The sequence below is a fragment of the Eptatretus burgeri genome, chromosome 13 (assembly GCF_056783735.1).
Source record: "Eptatretus burgeri isolate ZD-2024b chromosome 13, Ebu_testis_v1, whole genome shotgun sequence".
Classification (NCBI taxonomy): domain Eukaryota; kingdom Metazoa; phylum Chordata; class Myxini; order Myxiniformes; family Myxinidae; genus Eptatretus; species Eptatretus burgeri.
In genome coordinates this window covers 42,993,512-43,012,827 of record NC_140973.1, presented here as the reverse complement: position 1 = coordinate 43,012,827, position 19,316 = coordinate 42,993,512, and positions in this window count along the sequence as shown.

Below are 19,316 nucleotides of genomic sequence, written 5' to 3'. Positions count from 1 at the left end.
GAATTGCGCAATCATTTCATCACTCTCTCAAACACCCAAACTTGTCACACTGAGATGTTTCACTGCAGTGGTTACTCGCAGTAAAGAATCATAACCATGAAAAACCACAAAAGTGTCGTCATGCTGAGAACCTAACCACCTCCAAAGTTTAGTTGTAGTCACACAACAGCCTGACCTTGACAGAAAACACATAATTGGATAAAAATTGTGGAATGCCCTACCAAGCTCATTCACAGGAAAACCATCACCATGGATGAGTACTGGAGTAGTTTGAAGAGAAGGCCACCACCACCATCATGTCAAGACCCCTTGGGATGGGCACTAAATGCTGACTATAAACACTGCCACTCACATGTTATTATTTATATTTTTTATTTTTATCTACATTGTTGAGGCTCGTATAAGAGCTAACACACAGAATGTATAACAAAGGGAGCAGGAGACAGGAGGGGCAGGTGAGGGAAGCACAAACCAATGGGGAACAGAGACATTCAGAGACCTGTGGAAGGGAGAGGGATTGTGCGGTGTACAGGGGGTAAACAAGATAAACACTACAGGGACTTTCAGGTCCTTTCACGACAGGTTTGACGACATGTCTTTGCGACAGGGACTTTCAGGAAGGAAAGCAGGCAATTTAAAGGAGGTGGTTATGGGGTGGATTAATGGGGGTAGAAAACATCACGGTTTTTGATGGGGGAGGATAAGAGATGGTGGTGAACAACTGTTTTGAAGACCTGTAGGGAAGAATGCGATTGAAGAGAGTGTGCGAGTTTGTTCCAGAGGTGAGAAAAAAAGAGGAATGAAAGAGTTAATGTGAGCAGTAATTCTTGATTTTGGTAGTTTCACCAGAAAGGGTTTGCTGGTGGACTTTCTGTGCCCTGTGGAAATATGGGAGGGGGAGGCAGATGACAGACAGCGCAGGGAGGGTGAGGCGGGAGAGGAGATGGTAGATGACAGAGAGACCACCCACCTGTCTGTGATGGGACAATAAAAGGCCCATAAACTCAGCTTCATCATGGGAGATACCAATGATCCTAAATGCCTTGGTTTCCACAGTGTGAAGCCAAGCTAGGTGTGAGGCAGGAGCACCAGCCCAGAGGGGGGAGCAGTACTCCATCAGGCTGCGGATGAAAGCTTAAGAACTTGTTTAAACAAATTAAAAATATTATAGCTTAAGAACTTGTTTTACCCACTCATCTTCCATGTATTTAGAAAGTACGTTTGGTCTCCCAATATGATTTGAATGGTGATTCAATTTGCCCAGGACAGTATTTTTTTTTTTTACAAATACTGTTTGTTAAAAGTGCCATCTCTGCTCTTGACCTGTCACAATACTGCATATGCAAGTAAATAAATAGGGTACTTGTCAAGATCACGATTATATTAAAATGTCTTTTATTTGAACAACGTGCAGTAAGTGCTTAGCAAGAAAACACTGAGATTGGGGTAAACCATTTCTATTGGGGTAAATTGGGGTAAACCAAAACACTGAGATTGGGGTAAACCCATTCTATCCTATAACTTGGACATTTGATTAAGTGTCACGATCTTAGTTCATCAGTGAATGGACATCACACATTTAATAGCCTAACACATTCAATATTACATTCCGCACTGGCAGAAATGCAATTGCTTCAGTTTATCTGTTGTTCCAAATTACTCACCTTTTACTCTCTTGCCTGCTAAGGGTCGTCTTGAAACGTAAAATAGTAGCAACCTTTAACATTTGAAAGAGGTACACGTGATACATAGCTAATTCGAAGACTGCAAATTGACTGTTCAGTGAAGCTTGATGAATTATTAATTCCCCCCTCCCTTCCTCCCCTTCTGCCCACTACCGCACACCCTGTGTTCATGAAGGTAACCCAACTCCTTCGTCTGAAACTCTCTTGGTCAAAAAAGGAAGGATGCAGATATTGGGTGGTTGTGAGGGTGGTGAGAAGGATGACTGGTGAAGCATTTCAGCTCATCTTGGACAACATAAAAACCCACACATGGCTGGTGTATTAATGTGTGGATTTGTCAGCCATTTATGGATGGATGTCCAACGGATGAATAGCTTACAGTGAACTGTGTCTTAATATTTTCTTCCCCCGTGATGAATGCAGCTTGTCTACTCTTGGCATGTGGCTGTAAAGCAATTCACTCAGGAAAGGACGAGTATTTCCTTTTGTCTCCTATTGTTGCTTTTCCCCTTATCTGTTTGGAACTGGATTATCTTGAGCTGAAAATGGCATTCATGAATGCATTTTTTTTGATTTCACATTCTCTTCATCTGCATGGCTTTTGTCATGTAAAAGTCAAATGCACATCATGTTAGGAATAATGACATGTCCTGAAAGGGAGTAAAGATAATGAATTGCTGACATCCTATTCTACAATATATATAAAATAAGGCAATGCCTGTATGTCTGTTCCTTATGGAATCCAAGACTGCTTGACCGACCTCTATCAAATTTCGCATTCCTGCTTGGGGTACCCAGGGCCAGGTCCATCCATCCGTCCATTGAGACCACACTCTGTACAGAGCTTTGGCGCTGCTGAAGCAGTCTCCTGGGCTATTGGGCACAATCCTGGACAGGTCACCACTCCGACACAGGATACTCAAATGGCTCAATGATTCCCAGCAAGCTGGTACTCATTTTGCCGACATCAGAATAATAACAGGCTGAGTCAACCCCACCAGGTATTAATTCAATGATGAAGGTTTTGAACTCAAGGCCCTAACATCCCAAGGCCACCACCCTAACCATTAAGCTAACACCAGGCATAATGTATCCCTCCCCCCTCCTCTTCCTCCACTCCAACCTGCGAGTTTGGGGATACGACATTCGATTTTCACCAATTCACGTGGAATAGTGCAAGTGGTTAAACCACGGACCCTTGCCAGAGGGAGGGGGTATCACGGTTTGGGAAACGATGTCAATGCTGAAAACAAATCCTCTTGCTCCCAGAGGAAGCGGGTATTGACTCGTGGAGAAGATTGACAATTTACCTCCAGTTCAATATCCTGCATTAGAATGATTTTAATTCCTCTGGCCTCAAATCTGGCAGGTCTCACATCATGGTATCCTATCTTTTTGTTTAACGATCTGTTGAAGCATAACCTGACATTCTTCATCGTGGGACACACGACCAACCAGGATGGGGCAGCATGAGGTAATTGAAAGCTCAACAGTTGCAATGGCTGATGTCCATATTGTGAGGTGATGTTGCGATGCTCTACATGACTTGTAAAATGATGTATAATTGCTCAATGAGGTTTTTTATGCTTGTGAAGAAGCCTACCTTACAGACACGTCAATCCCCTCGGAGTTATGGATGGGATGACTTGTAATACCAGGTGGAAAAATTTTTTTGGACACCACCAAAACTTTTCCAGGCACACCTGGAGTACAACCACCGTTTTACAAACGTTAGTTTGGAGTACAAACAAACGAACAAACAACCGGAAACTTCTCAAATTGTATATAGTATTCTGTCTTTTCTTTAACATACAATGTCGAGACTCATAGATGGGGCAAGAACATAGAATGGAACAGCAGGTATCAGAACAAAAGTAGCAGTAGAGAGGGAGGAAAAGGTGGGGGGTGCATACCAACATTAGGGATGAGGGACAAAATAGAGGAAGGCTTGGAGAAATAAGGGATGTGGGGAAGAATGAGGACCAGGGGAGGACAGTGGGTGAACAAGATGGATGCAGCTAACCGGGAGGGGAGAGCAGTAATCCATCAAACTGTGGATGAAGGCCTTGAAAGTGGATAAGCATTCAGCTGTGCCAAGGAAGGACATTTGATTTTTGCATGACAGGGGATGCCCAGTCAGCAACTGGTTTTGGAGGCCAACTTAGAAGTGTGGCTTGTCTAAGAAAGATCGTGGCTGATATAAAGGGCCAAAAGTTTTAGTGACTGAACTTGTTCAAGAGGATTGTTTAGAAAGTATATAGGAGGGTTCACTAGATGGTCCTTTCGGAGAGACACAGTGAGAGTGTGAGATTTGTCTGGATTGAAATATCTGTTCCAGATGTTTTACCAGCTTGTGATTTTGTCAAGGTTTGAAGAGAGGGTGGTGGCTCCCTATCTGAAGGACAAGGGGATGTCATGCCAGATGGTGCTTGTCGTCGGTAAAGTGAGAAAGAGGGTTTTTCCAGAGAGTAAGAGAGATTATTGATGAAGATTTAGAAGTGGATGAGGCACATTGTCTAAGATCAGGCCATTGTAGAAAAGAAATAACTTGATGTCAGATGTCACCTGTGATGATGGATTCCATGACCTTGATGATGACTGGCAGTAAGCTGGTACATCTGCAGTTAAGGGGATCAATTTTTTCACCATTTTACCCGGCGCACGCAAAGTGAAGTGGGGTTAACCAATTGGTCAGGTTTGTCACTCCGTCTGTCTTATCAGTTTATGATTGTCAGGTTATGATGGAGGAATAACATTTAAATTTAATGTTATATTTTGAACATGAATTGGAAGACAAGTTTGCTGTTTTACAGTACTTTGGCTCTGAATTCGTCCCAATTGCACATGCACAGAGAGGATTGAGATAATATTTTTACTCTGCCTGTCTGGCAGTCACACAAAATTGAAAATAATTCCAATCAGGAAACTTACTGTTTGTAAGGATGTCATAAAGGACACATACAACAGGCACGGAGAACTAATGTAATGTGTTTGATAGGGTGGTGTAATAGACACTGTGTAAAATGGCATTATATACACCTTTAAACCTATTTAAACCTTTATTATGCTCGCCACAGGAGAGGGTATTGCATTTGGGTCCATTTGTCTGTTTGTTACTGACGAAATCTAAAGATTTCGTAAGTATATTGATCACTTCCGTTTCTGTTTGTTTGTTTGTGTGTTTGTGTTTGTTTGTTTGTAGGCACGATAACTCGAGAACGAAAGAAGCTACCAATGTCAAGTTACACCACGTGATCCAGGAGGGTGATGGCTAGCGCTGATTAGATTTTGGTCAAAATCGGTCAAAGATCAAGGTCATAGTGAGGTCAAACATAATTCCGTAAATTCATGTGGAGAAATGGAGTATTTTTGCTTCGCTCGACGTTACGAGTTCGTTTTAACTTCGATTTTAATTTTGTCTTCGGATTTTGCGATCGCTTGGGACGCTTAAAACTCGGTTGTCGAAATTCTGGGAAAAAAAAAATCGGATGTTTTAGAGACGTTTTAAGATTGTTTAAAAAATATTTCACTCGACGCATCACGGGTCGTCACGTGATGCAGTGCGCTCGAGCAGACGCGTCGTTGAGTCATGTAAGGGTTTTCCGTGTGTGCGCTGACGGTGTTTTCGATAAAGATGGTGTTTAAAAGTCATTTTTTATCCCAATAAAGGTTATTGTCGCATGCCTGACTCGCTGAGCCGTCGGATTATGTAAAGATTGTTGGTGGATGGCCGAATATTACGGTTTTGTGACTTTGAGAAAATAATATAAAATAATTGCGTGGAGAAATGGAGATTTTTGCTTCGGTCGACATTACGATTTTTGATGGTTTGGTACAGAATCATCGTAGAAACTTCTGGTTTGCGTCGCTACCTTCTCTAGAGACAGCTTTTATTAGACAAGGTCAGAGGTCAAGTTGACGATTTCGTAAGTACCAGTCTATGACTGCTTGTTTGTTTGTTTGTCTATCTGTTTGTTCGCACAGAACTTTCATGTTTTTCTCTACAATTCTTGTCAGATTGAGACGAAATAGTCACCATTGGTGCGACTACTCATTAACCTCCGCCATCGAAGATCGGAGGTTACTGTTTTAACCCCTTTCTGTTTGTTACTTACGAAATCTAAAGATTTCGTAAGTATATTGATCACTTCCGTTTCTGTTTGTTTGTTTGTGTGTTTGTTTGTTTGTTTGTTTGTTTGTAGGCACGATAACTCGAGAACGGAAGAAACTACCAATGTCAAATTACACCACGTGATTCAGGAGGGCGATGGCGAGCGCTGATTAGATTTTGGCCAAAATCGGTCAAAGGTCAAGGTCACAGAGATGTCAAACATAATTCCGTAAATTAATGTGGAGAAATGGAGTATTTTTGCTTCACTCGACGTTACGAGTTCGTTTTAACTTCGATTTTAATTTTGTCTTCGGATTTTGCGATCGCTTAGGACGCTTAAAACTCAGTTGTCGAAATTCTGGTAAAAATCGGATGTTTTGGAGACGTTTTAAGGTTGTATAAAAAATATTTCACTCCACGCGTCACGGGTCGTCCCATGATGCAGTGCACTCGAGCAGACGCGTCGTTGAGTCACGTTAAGGTTTTCCGTGTGCGCTGACGGTGTTTTCGATAAAGATGGTGTTTAAAAGTCATTTTTTATCCCAATAAAGGTTATTGTCGCATGCCTGACTCGCTGAGCCGTCGGATTATGTAAAGATTGTTGGTGGATGGCCGAATATTACGGTTTTGTGACTTTCATAAAATAATATTGAATAATTGCGTGGAGAATTGGAGATTTTTGCTTTTCTCGACGTTACGAGTTCGTTTTAACTTCGATTTTTGCGATCGCTTAGGACGCTTAAAACTCGGTTGTCGAAATTCTGGTAAAAATCGGATGTTTTGGAGAGGTTTTAAGATTGTATAAAAAAATATTTCACTCGACACGTCACGGGTCGTCACGTGATGCAGTGCGCTCGAGCAGACGCATCGTTGAGTCACGCAAAAGTCTTCCGTGTGCGCGCTGACGGTGTTTTCGATAAAGATGGTGTTTAAAAGTCATTTTTTATCCCAATAAAGGTTATCGTCGCATACCTGACTCGCTACGCCGTCGGATTATGTAAAGATTGTTGGTGGATGGCCGAATATTACGGTTTTGTGACTTTGATAAAATAATATAAAATAATTGTGTGGAGAAATGGAGATTTTTGCTTCGGTCGATTGTGATTTTTGATGGTTCGGTACAGAATCATCGTATAAACTTCTGGTTTGCGTCACTACCTTCTCTAAAGACAGCTTTTCTTAGACAGGTCAGAGGTCAAGTTGACGATTTCGTAAGTACCAGCCTATGACTGCTTGTTTGTGTGTTTGTTTGTGTGTGTGTTTGTCTGTTTGTTTGTTTGTAGGCACGATAACTCGAGAACGGAAGAAGCTACCAATGTCAAATTACACCACGTGATTCAGAAGGGTGATGGATAGCGCTGATTAGATTTTGGTCAAAATCGGTCAAAGGTCAAGGTCACAGTGAGGTCAAACATCCAAAACATGATAACTCGAGAACGGAAGAAGCTACCAATGTCAAATTACACCACGTGATTCAGGAGGGTGATGGCTAGCACTGATTTGATTTTGGTCAAAATCGGTCAAAGGTCAAGGTCCCAGTGAGGTCAAACATTCGATTTTTGATGGTTTTGTACAGAATCATCGTAGAAACTTCTGGTTTGCGCTGCTACCTTCTCTTGAGACAGCTTTTATTAGACAACGTCAGAGGTCAAGTTGACGATTTCGTAAGTACCAGTCTATGACCGCTTGTTTGTTTGTTTGTTTGTGAACAGTATTACGGAAAAACTCCTCAACGGATTTCGACGAAACTTGGTGGGGCGATTAGGTATGGTCCAAGAATCATGCCATTAGATTTTGGACTTGGTCCAAAATCCAATATAGCCGCTATGGCGGTCATTTTGAAAAAAATATTAGAATTTTTTTTTTTGCATTTCTGCATGTTTTCAGTGGTTACCAACCCCCCCCCCCCAAAAAAAAAATTTTGCAACTTTTTTTTCAACAAAATTTCGAATTTTTTTTTGCATTTCTCCATGTTACAAGTGATTTCCAATAAAAAATGTGCCAACATTATAATTGCGGCTGATTTTGGAACTTCAGGTGGATATACCCAGGTAAAATCAATTTCTGTCTCAAGGAATCTCGTTATGACGAATGAATTGAGTATGTAAAAGTTAAAAGTAAAAGGGAAAGTTGCAAACTATAACTCTGTGAGCACTGTTGATGTCAAATTGAATAAATAGGATATCAGGTTCACTTGAGTGACCTTGCAGTATTGGCGGCGGAGGTTTTGCACTCTACCGAGTGCTCCCCCTCTAGTTTAGTATGTTTTAATGATAATTATGATGTCATAGGTCAGTTATGATGATGTCAATTATGATGATGATAATTATGTCAATTATGATGTCATAGATAATTATGATGTCATGTTGGAAAAACGGAAAAACTTTGGACCTCTGTATCTCTGAAACCACACGAAGGAAAAAAATTGTAACTTGGCACATAGCAAGTACTCCTCATGGTGAATGAGTGTGATTTTTATGACGTCATAGGTGCCATCGTTATGACGTCATAATTGCATATGTAGAACGCCACATCCGATCAGTATGAAAAATTTTGAGGGTTATCGAGGAATAAAATGATCCACAGAAAAAAAAATTCATGATGTCATCATTCATGTGATTCAGCAGCCATGTTGTTTAAAAAACAAAAACCTTCAAAAATCTTCTTCTCTGAGGTGGCTGAAACTTTACATCTGTCCATGATGTCCATGTCCATGTCTGCCTATCCATGAGGAACAAAAGGTTCACACATATGATATCATAGGACACATGGTTTGGCAGCCACATTGGATTTACCCTAAAACCTATAAAAAGAATACACCACTCAAAAGAAGTCCTGGCAAGGGTCTGCAATTTCTGATTGCTCTTTTTCTTGTTTTATGGTGTCATAGGTACCTTCATTATGATGTCAAAATGGCATCCATAGAACACTACATCCAATCAGTGTGAAACTGTTTGTGGGTCACCTAGTGATAAATTGGTCCACAGGAAAAAAAAAAAAAAAACGATGATGTCATAGTTCATGTAGTTCGGCAGCCATATTGTTAAAAAAAAAACCTTCACAAATCTTCTTCTCTGAAACGGCGACACAGATTGAAGCGAAATTTTGCAGGCATGACCGCCTATCAGTGAGAAACAAAACGTTCCGACTTATGACGTAATAGGACACATGGTTTGGCAGCCATGTTGGATTTACCCTAAAACCAATAAAAATCCTTATTCTCCAGAAAGGCTGGACAGATCGATAACAAACTTCACAAAAACATTCCCCAAGCTATACGTGTATAGGTTTGTTGAGGAATAATTGATAGGTCACATGGTTTGGCAGCCAGATTGGATTGAAGAACATATTAAATAATGTTTTCTCTGAAACCACTTAATCAATCGACATGAAACTTCACAATTATAATCGAGTAGGGATGGGGAATACAGGTTTTCAATTTCAACTTGATTGGATGCACGGTCTGGCAGCCAGAATTATTTAATATTTTGATTATGGGTTCTCTTTTTTTTTTAATTTTTTTTTTGAATAATGCTCACTTCGCTGTGCCTGGATGGGTTTTCGGGTACAGGCGTAGCAGCTGAAATGCAAATCCTATCCAGGTTCTTCCTGATGACTTCATCTTTGCTGTTTTTACTTATTTGGGTTCCTTCTGATTACTCCAATGCAGGACTGTACCTATTTGGTCTTCCATTTCATTTGAATTGAATTTATTTAATCCTATTCTAAATTCAATGGAATAATGAATAATAACCAAATTAACCATCATGGGTCATGGTCAGGTGTCCCATCTTAGCGGGGTTGCATCAAAGCGTACTTCTTGGTATCTTGGTACCTGGTCATCACTGCCAGCAATTATAAAGTGTCAGTTCTAATTATGTCTCATTAATTACGTAACACACCAGTACACAAGCGCCACACCAAATACACCATACAAAACTACACAAACCCCATGCAACACATCATACAAAAGAAGTCCCGGCAAGGGTCTGCAATCTCTGATTGCTCTTATTCTTGTTTTATTATTGCATTCCATCATTTGCTTCATTCTCTTATCTTCTATATGTATCAGTTACCCCCTACATAACACCATTACAACTTGTTGCACATTATTGTTTTGTGATCCATTCAGGAAGAATTTGTTTCTGACAAAGAAGTAAATATTCTGCATTTAGCAATACAATGCAAAATCTGTGAAGACAAATAATGCTCTTTCATGACCATAGCTGTATTGAACAACACGGGGGGATTATTTATTCCTTGTAGACAGCACAGCCATAAGTCCAAAACAGCAACATGGCCTTTACTGATAGGCTTTTTGGCAAGAACTGGGATTACATTTGCAACCACTGCTACTTCAGCCCAATTAACCTTCACTGTACAATATAACTCAAGATTCAGATGCAAAATCGAATTGTCCTCCAATCATTTAATTCCAAGTGCAGCGTAACTCAATCTTTTGTTTTGTTTTTGTTGTAATGAGGGTTTAGACCATGAACAAAATATCAAATTAATAAAAAAAATCAGCGCAATTGTGTGCAGGTTGTCTGATTGTTGATTCCGAATAGTAGGTTAAAATACCAAGTAACTGAAAACATGTTGAGATTTATTTTGAGTGTTTTCTCGAGTTCATTGACCTCACAATCGGTCAAAATCTTTCCAGGGTTGATCACACCTGCAAATGGGATTAAACGGCAATATACCTTCGAAATGTACTCTGCCAGACAAAGAACTTCATTGACACTACCCAGTTGCTCACAATATACAAACATTTTGTTTTCAGTGCATTAAGTATTGCTCACTCTGGGTTAGGGCACTAGCATCTCACCTTACATTTTTGAATGTTTTAGTCCAAAGCTAGAACATCAGCATCTTCCAATAAGAGGTAGATGTGCAGCACCTTGCTCCTTTCCCATTGCAGACAAATTGATGGTTTATCAGCTCTCATGTGGTCTTTTTCGTCCTTCCCCATCAGGAATTTACCCATCCCTGCTCTTGTAGTAGAGCGATTAAGGTAAAATTGTTCACTTTTTTGACAGAAGCGTGAGAAGTTTTGCCATATATTGAAAAACATATACCGAACCGTTTGAGATTGGTACCCATTGCATAAAATGTCATCTTTCTTATTAACCAGCCATATGTTTCCCAGCAGCCATGTGTTTTTTATCTATCGTCGCAGCCGTTTTAAGCCAATTAGAAATAGCAAGGAGTACATATACAGACTAAACCAACTTTGGGGACTTGCAAATGGCATGGTTGCGATACCTCATGAAAACACTGATGTTTCCTGGCAACAGAGAAGTCACTTTGCCCTGCATCCAAGCTTTTGAAACTCCTACACTTGTTATGGATTGATAACCCGAGTTAAGGGTTGAAGACAGACAGCATCCATGGTTTCTCGGGGCACGCCACACTCTTGGAGTTATCCAGAGGCGAGATCTGCCACAGTATACATATATATGTGTGAAAATTACACACCCAGGCCTCTGGTGAACTGTACCAGCACTCTGTCATCTGAGCTCTCTGGGTGACACCTAAAGAGCACACAATTCTCCCACATATAGAAATGCCACTCTCTGCCACCACTTCCAGGTGTGGAGGAAAACTCTGTTTCCAATCAGACTTCAAATGTAACAGAATTGGATCATTTATTCATGCATGTATCGAGAGAGAAGCACATAGTATTTGCGCAGAATCTCTCTGCCTGGGAGCTCCAATCAGTTATTTTATACACTAAAGCAAGCGAGGGTGCGGTTACATAGCGTGAGATGGTTGAACAAAACAAGATACATCAGGCGATAAAAAACAGTGTCAGGGGGGCACTTAGTACAGTGATGGAGTGTCCACGGGACTTTGAGGATGGTTTTGGTTGAGGCAACCATGTTCGAGTAACATGACAGCTGTACTCCTACATTTAAAATGAAACGGACTTGGGGAAAGATTTGATGTGGATTACGATGCTCCGAGTCAATGGACAGGCTTTTGGTCAGTCTTGGAATTCAGACTGTCGCCTGGTTTTGGGGTGACCTTCAGTAAGTTTAGTGAATGAGTTGAGCCTTCAGCTAGGTCAGCATATCCCACAATAACTTGTTCCTCCAGTTCATGTCCAAATACAAATCAGACATTTCATATGAACAACCCTGCAAAGCCTGTCTGTTCCTCGAGCCGTTCAGACAAGAGGCCTCACCTTTTCTCTTATCAACTAACGGGCACCCTGCACATCCAGAGGATGTGTGGTCTTCAACATTCCTTTCTCCCCTGGCAGTCCATAGCGGGCAGATATGGGTTGAGTCACACAAGATCAAACAATGGAAAAAATACAAACAGTTCATATCAGTCATAAAGCAACGTGGCACACTGTGTCTATAAATGTATAAGTATGAGTGTGTGCGTGTATATGTGCACATGTCTATGTGCAGAATTACTTCTACACAGGGTACTCACTGCCAACCATAGGAGTAGTGATGGCCTGGACAGAGAGGGTCTTCCCCCTTTGGAGGAGACAATCTATGTCTACTATTAATCAAACACCACAGGGGGTGTAGTCGTACAATTGTATAAATGAACAGGATTGTACTAATTAATAGTGTTGCGGTTATGCAAAACTGGCACTCCTCCGAGGCAATGGCACCCAACAAATAGTGATCCGAAGACAGTTATTTCACGAGTATTCGTTTAGTTAGTCCTTTCCATATGTCTAGTGGGTTCATGGGACAAGATGCATTGCGTAGGGCTTTCAGTTAGGTCTTCAACCCTATATTAGTTCATTTCTTTCACTTATTTTACTTCCCTTTATTTCACAAACAAATCCATGCAATCATGCACATCAGGCCAGTAACGCTATCTGAAGAGCGTCGCAAAGCTACAGTGATCACTTAATTTGCATACGATCACCATTTTCTGTTCAAACGGCATGCCATAAACCAACCGATACCTCACCTCAGATCCTCACCATGCTAACCACAATGCTAAACACCTAAAATTCCCCACAACAACCTAACGCAACCTCTTCAACACAAAATCCACAACTGCGACCAACCACTTCAACCTCCTCAGCGAAATCACTTCAACCACTCCCAAAGTTTCAACGCCTTTACCGCAGACGCCACAGCACTTCCCTCACCTCACTAGAACCACCGCAACTGACATCAGCTCCCTGGACGCTCACATCAGTAATTGGGGATGCTGGGAATGGAGGATATAGCGGGTGCCTGCGAGCCAGAATAGTTTGGCGTGTAGCTCAAAGCGCGGTGCGTTTAGATTAATTTGGTGATGTCTAGATAACTCTGGTGCTCCACGAACTAGCAGCATTTGGTTGGAGTTCAGTTCATGTTCGTGGCCAGAGAGTGCTCCCGAAAACTTTCACTCCAGAGGAATTACGGAGCTCCGAGCGACTATGGCCATTTTCGGCTCTTGAGTCTGGTGGGGTGACTCCTCGTGGTGGTATCTTGGCACCAATGGGGATGCTCAGGAACTCCTCACAGTCCTCCTGATCTGCTTTTTGGGTCCTCCCTCACCGACGCTCTATAAAAGAGAGCAGATCGGGCTCAGTCAGTCTCTTTTGTCCAGGTTCTTTTGTCCAGGTTCGCTCTCTCTTTCTCTTTCGTCGAGCCTCTCTCTCGTCTCGGCTCTCCCTCTCTCTCTCTTGCTCTCTCTCTCTTTCATTCAGGCTCTCCCCGGGCTCTCTCCTTCATCCAGCCTCTGAGCCGAATATCTTCACCGAGCCGAGCGCAACCAAGTGGATGGGGCAGCACAACTGAGTGAGGCGAGTGGGGTGGAACGAGCTGTTACCAAGATGTGCCGGGGTCATCCCCTGGTCATCTGCACTCGGCTTTGGTTGCATTACACAGCCAATACTCATAACTTCTACAAACTTTCTCAGACATTCCAGTTAAGCTTTTTCTCATGCATCCTTTTCTCCCATCTGTATCTCATCAACTGCGGACACATGAACTAAAAAAAAGGCAACGATTACTGGCTCGCACCTCTCACACCTTCCTCCTGCATCACGGTGCACCAAACTTTTGACCTCCCACTCGCATATCATAGATCCCACTCGCATCCCACCCCAGTTTTATTCCTTCCTCCCCCTTTCTAAGCCAGTTGACCCGTGCCAGGTAAAATGACATCGCCTAAACCTCAACTGCTTCTTCTCTTTCTGGGCTAAATCTAATTTCCTCGGGTGTGCATGTGTGATGGCACCTGTAATATGTGTAACATAAGTAAGATTGTGGAAGTTTGTATTGGGGTAACTCTGCACTGTCTTCTTTAAAAAATAACTGCATTTCTTTCACCGCACCCACAAATTCCTTGCTTTCCCCTGCTGTACATTCTGTGAATGAACCTATTATTGTGCCACATAATTTTCCTCAACCTTATCTGTTATAAAATTGTTTTGTTAGAAATGTACCCAGCTCGTTTTCGTTTTTCCCTTTGTTGGTCCAGCATGGTCCACACATTTCCTTCACCAGGAGATTATAATTCCCCAAAACAATGGCTCTCACATCAATCTGGCATTGTGCTCGTGGTAAGCTCGGCGCCTTAATCAAGATCTAACATAGACAAAAGTAGCACAACTGCTGACGGCAAGATTCCCCGATAAGGATACTGCGTGTACCACAATTAAATGGTCAGACGGAGGACACTGGGTCATGTGGTTAAATTGTTGGCGTTCACGGTCAGTTAGTAAACCACTGTGACACGGACTTATTTGTGTGCGACGGCATCGATTCCCGGTGAGTCTGGGGAGAATCGGGGATAGCCCCACCTTCATAGTACCCCCGCAAATCCAGGTCCACAACAATATGTGTATGTGGGAAAATTACACACCCAGACTGTGGATCAGACAAAAGCCTCTGTTGAACTGTACCAGCGCTCTGCCAGCTATGCTATTTCGGTGACATCTGCCAAGCAACCAATTCTCCAACATATAGAAACATCACTCTCTTTCCGCTGCCACTTCCAGAGCACTCACTTCCAACCAAAGGAACAGTGAGTGACCCCTGAGCAAAATTACAAATTTGTGTGCTCAGTTGAGCATCGTGCGATGGAGTGTCAACCCGTTCATAATTGTAACCCCTCTCCAATGAAACTGCCCCTGCACCCCCATGCCCCCAATTGCATGATGAGGACAAACAAACAAATTAAAAAGTAGAAATGTTAGGTAATCCTCTTCGTTGGTACGCAGCAAAAGACTAGCCTGGTGTGGGCTTAGTGGTTAGGGTGGCGGCTTGGGATCCTAGGGTCCTGAGTTCAAGCTGAATTAATATACACCAGGATGTTGACAGCCTGTCATCCTTCCGAGGTTGGCAAAATGAGTACCAGTGTACTGGTAAGGGGGACACTGCATCAGCGGCATAGTCGCATCCCAACCAATGATGCAACCAGCAGCCACAGGTTGCACTCGATAGAGAGAGAGAGAGAGAGAGAGAGAGAGAGAGAGAGAGAGAGAGAGAGAGAGAGAGAGAGAGAGAGAGAGAGAGAGAGAGAGAGAGAGAGAGAGAGAGAGAGAGAGAGAGAGAGAGAGAGAGAGAGAGAGAGAGAGAGAGAGAGAGAGAGAGAGAGAGAGAGAGAGAGAGAGAGAGAGAGAGAGAGAGAGAGAGAGAGAGAGAGCAAAAGGCTGCAGGGGAGCATCATTGCCTCAAGGAACAGCTGTGCTGCTGATGCCCAGACCCTACCTCATTGTCCTCTGCTGGTTATGGCAGGAAGTTTTACTTTATTCAGGGTGCTAGCAATAGCTCGCCGACTCTTCGCAAAAGACACCATAGGATGTTTAACATCCCCCAATAAATTCGGGCAGGTGGGAGACAGTTTAATGTCCATCTAAGAGACGGCGCACACATTGATGAATCACCCTACCTGTGAAACACCGGGATGACAATTTCTAGCTGGCTCAGGATACTAACCCAGGCGAGACAGTGTCGAGGTGAGTGTGCGTATCTGTAGGCCATCCTGTCAGCCCATGGTGGGTAATTAAATGGCAAGATAATAACAATATTAAGAATCAGAAATGGAGGCAATGGGAATATATATTGATATTGCGAAAGTACTGCATAAGCTAAATGGCTGTCAGTGTTGAGATGGAGCAATGTGCATGCCAGATAAAGCGGACAGTTATCATCTTTTCCTGCCTATGCTTTGATTTACATTTCCTCATACTCTTGTTTGGAAGATTATTTTGAGTAATCTACTTGTTATTTCGATAAAAATGCGAGATTGTTTGAAATGCCAGCTTTCTTCCTATGTATTCATCCATCCATCTATCCATCCATTGGGACCATACTCTGTGCAGAGCGTTGGTGCTGCTTAAACAGTCTCCTTGGCTATTGGGCACAATACTGGATGGGTCATCCCTCTGACACAGGATACCAGCAAGCCGGCACTCATTTTACCAACCTCAGATGGACGACAGGCAGAGTCAACCCCACCTGGTATTAATTCAACAGCTGAGTGGGATTTGAACTCAGGATCTGAGGATTTCAAGTCCACTACCTGAACCATTAAGCCAACACCAAGCATATGTTCCATACACTACCCCCATCAATTTGATTAGCGGATAGTTTTTATTGACAATTCATAACAAGCCTTCTTTTAAATCTGTTTAGTGTCTCAAATGGGGTCAACCCATGCCATAATTACAGCCTGGACCCGAACTCGAACATCTGTTAAAGCTTTTTTGATTGAATGGACATCAGATTATTCACTTTTCCTCACATAGTGCATCCTCCAGTTCGCTCAGATTTTGGGGTTATTGTCGTAAGTGAAGTTCCATCCCACGTAACCTTCCAGTGGACTTGAACAATGTGTTCCTGGATTCGATGGTACACAAAATCTTTGGGTTCTCTCTCCTCTTGAGCTAAGTTTGATGGTCCACCACATCGGTGCTCAGCGTCTGCTCCCTGTAATCTTCCACTTATCGACGAAGTTCGATACAACTTGTAGATCCGACAAATTGAAACCATCAAATATGTACATATAGGTCATGTAGGGAGAAGAAATACAGTATAGACCACATTCTCCTGACAAGCTGAAGAGAGTAACTACGTTGGAACTGTTCCGATTTTATTTACAGGTAAAGAACATGTCCTCATGGAGAGGTTCATTACCCCAGAATTACGGACGAGTTAATTCATCCTGATTTTCGGATGGGTGAATTCCCCAAGAAGTGATGTCTTTTTCTCTGACTTGGATTACCCCTTCCCACTGGGATCGATGCTTTGCCATACATCTGTAAATGGAGAGAATTGGGGTTCACCCCCCACTTATATGAACTGCCTACGATTTTTTTTCTTTTCCCACTTCAAGTCTCCCTGTGCACACCACAAGTACAACCACCAGTTTTAAACTCATTCCGTCCAGTGTTTCCGGATACGATACAAAAGCACATGATATTGCATGACAAGTATACTGAGGAGTTCAGCAGGAACTTCATTCCATTCCTAAAACCAATAATGGAATTTGAAATGTCTCCTCCGCAGGTAAGCCCAACTGAATCATAGTACATATATACCTTGTTGGACTAATATGGTCTCACAGAGAGGAGCCAAAGGAATGCGCAAGAGGCTTGATTAGTCCAGCTGTGACGTTCCATTGGGAAGATAAAACGGTTTGAATTGTCAGGAAGCTCACGGAGCTCTGTGGCACAGTAATAATCACCCTCAGGCTCCCTTATCGAGAACGTCACGACGGGAGATATTGGTTTGATGAAAGGGTTGGTATTTCAGCAGCCAAGCGTGCCTTCATCTTCAGTACCCTGCGCCATCAGTCGTGACTCTCTTGATCATAATCTGCCGTTCCACCATGATGATAATGTTCAAATGTTAAACAATGATGACCAGTACGTCCCACATTTACATAAGCCCGTTTACCTACATTCATCTGAAATATTGTGAATATACCCAAAATTGCAACAATTTGGAACCTTTTCACACGAATTCGGTGACATATTCTTTCTTCTGAAACTTGGGAAAAATTTGGCAGACATTGGGAACAAACTGTGGAATATTCACATTGTTTATGGTATCCGTTGTCGAAGGTTGGCAAGACCGAATGGAGAAAACTACGGATGTATGAATTAACTGAGAAATTTCTCCATCCATCCATTGGGACCATACTCTGTGCAAAGCGTTGGTGCTGCCGAAGCAGTCTCCTTGGCTATTGGACACAGTCCTGGACGGGTCACCACTACGACACAGGACAACAGAAAGCTGGTACATCCACCATTTTTTGCCAACCTCGGAAGGATGACAGGAAGAATCAACCCCTCCTGGTCGTAATTGAACAGCCAAATTTGATTTGAACTCAGGACCCAAGGATCACAAGCGACCACCCCAACAATTAAACCAACACCAGGCATGAGAAATTGCTGAGAGTTGAAATTGTCTTGACAGAGGTGCTTCGCTGGATTTCTGACAGCAGCTTCCCCAATATTTGATATTCTGAAACTGATCATTGAGTCTGTTCCATGTTTGTAATTTATTTTTCTTTTTAGAATAGTTTGCTAATTTTTACAGTTGCGCAAGGTCGATCCACGTATGGACAAATTTCATATTTAGATGGGAGTGTTCCATCTCTTTTGGTGGGGTAGTGTACATTCACATTACTGCTTTCTCCTTCCAATGATTTTCCTTCCTACCCTCCCTCAATTTAGTGACTTTTTTTGGTATACAAAGTCAGTGTTCATGGAAGAGCTAAAATAGAATGGATCAGGAGGCAACAAAACAAAAGGAACAGGAAATTTGGGGGTGGGGTGGTTTAATGGGTGCAGAAAAGATCATGGTTTTAGATTGTGGGGGGGGGGGTGATTTGAGATGGTGCTTTTGAAGACCTGGAGGGAAGACTGAGATTGAACTTGACCCCCATCGGCACCAACTGCATACAAAATGTGCAGATGCTCATATTTTAGTGTTACCTTTTTGTGTGGGGTCGTGGGGTAACAATTGGGCACAATTAAACGGAAGAAGAAATACTGCATTGGAGTCATCAGAAGGAATTGGAATCATCAGGAGGACTGAAGATGAGGATAATTTGGGGGAAAGGTGGAAATAAAGGGACACGTGTGTGTATATATATATATATATATATATATATATATATATATATATATATATATATATATATATATATATATATATATATATATATATATATATATATATTCACACATGCTTTGCAGACTGCAAGCAGAATCTGGGGGCGCATCCTATGTGCAGAAATAATAAATATAATCTTTATATATTTGATGAAGAGGATTGTGCTTTCACTCTGCTGGAGATGAACTCCCAAGATGTTGAGCAGAGGTGTTCTGCACACACGACTGGATGGTGGTGTAGTGTGATGGGACGTGGTGGTTTCAGCATGTGCATGGTTCTAAGGGGAATTTAATTATGCTGGGCGATGTTCCCAAGGCTCAAAATGCACAGAAACAGGTTTAAAGCACCAGGTTTACACCAGGATGGGACACAGTGATAACACGAGGATGAAAATGTGAGAGAAACCTGATCGGTGTGCTTGACCTATTC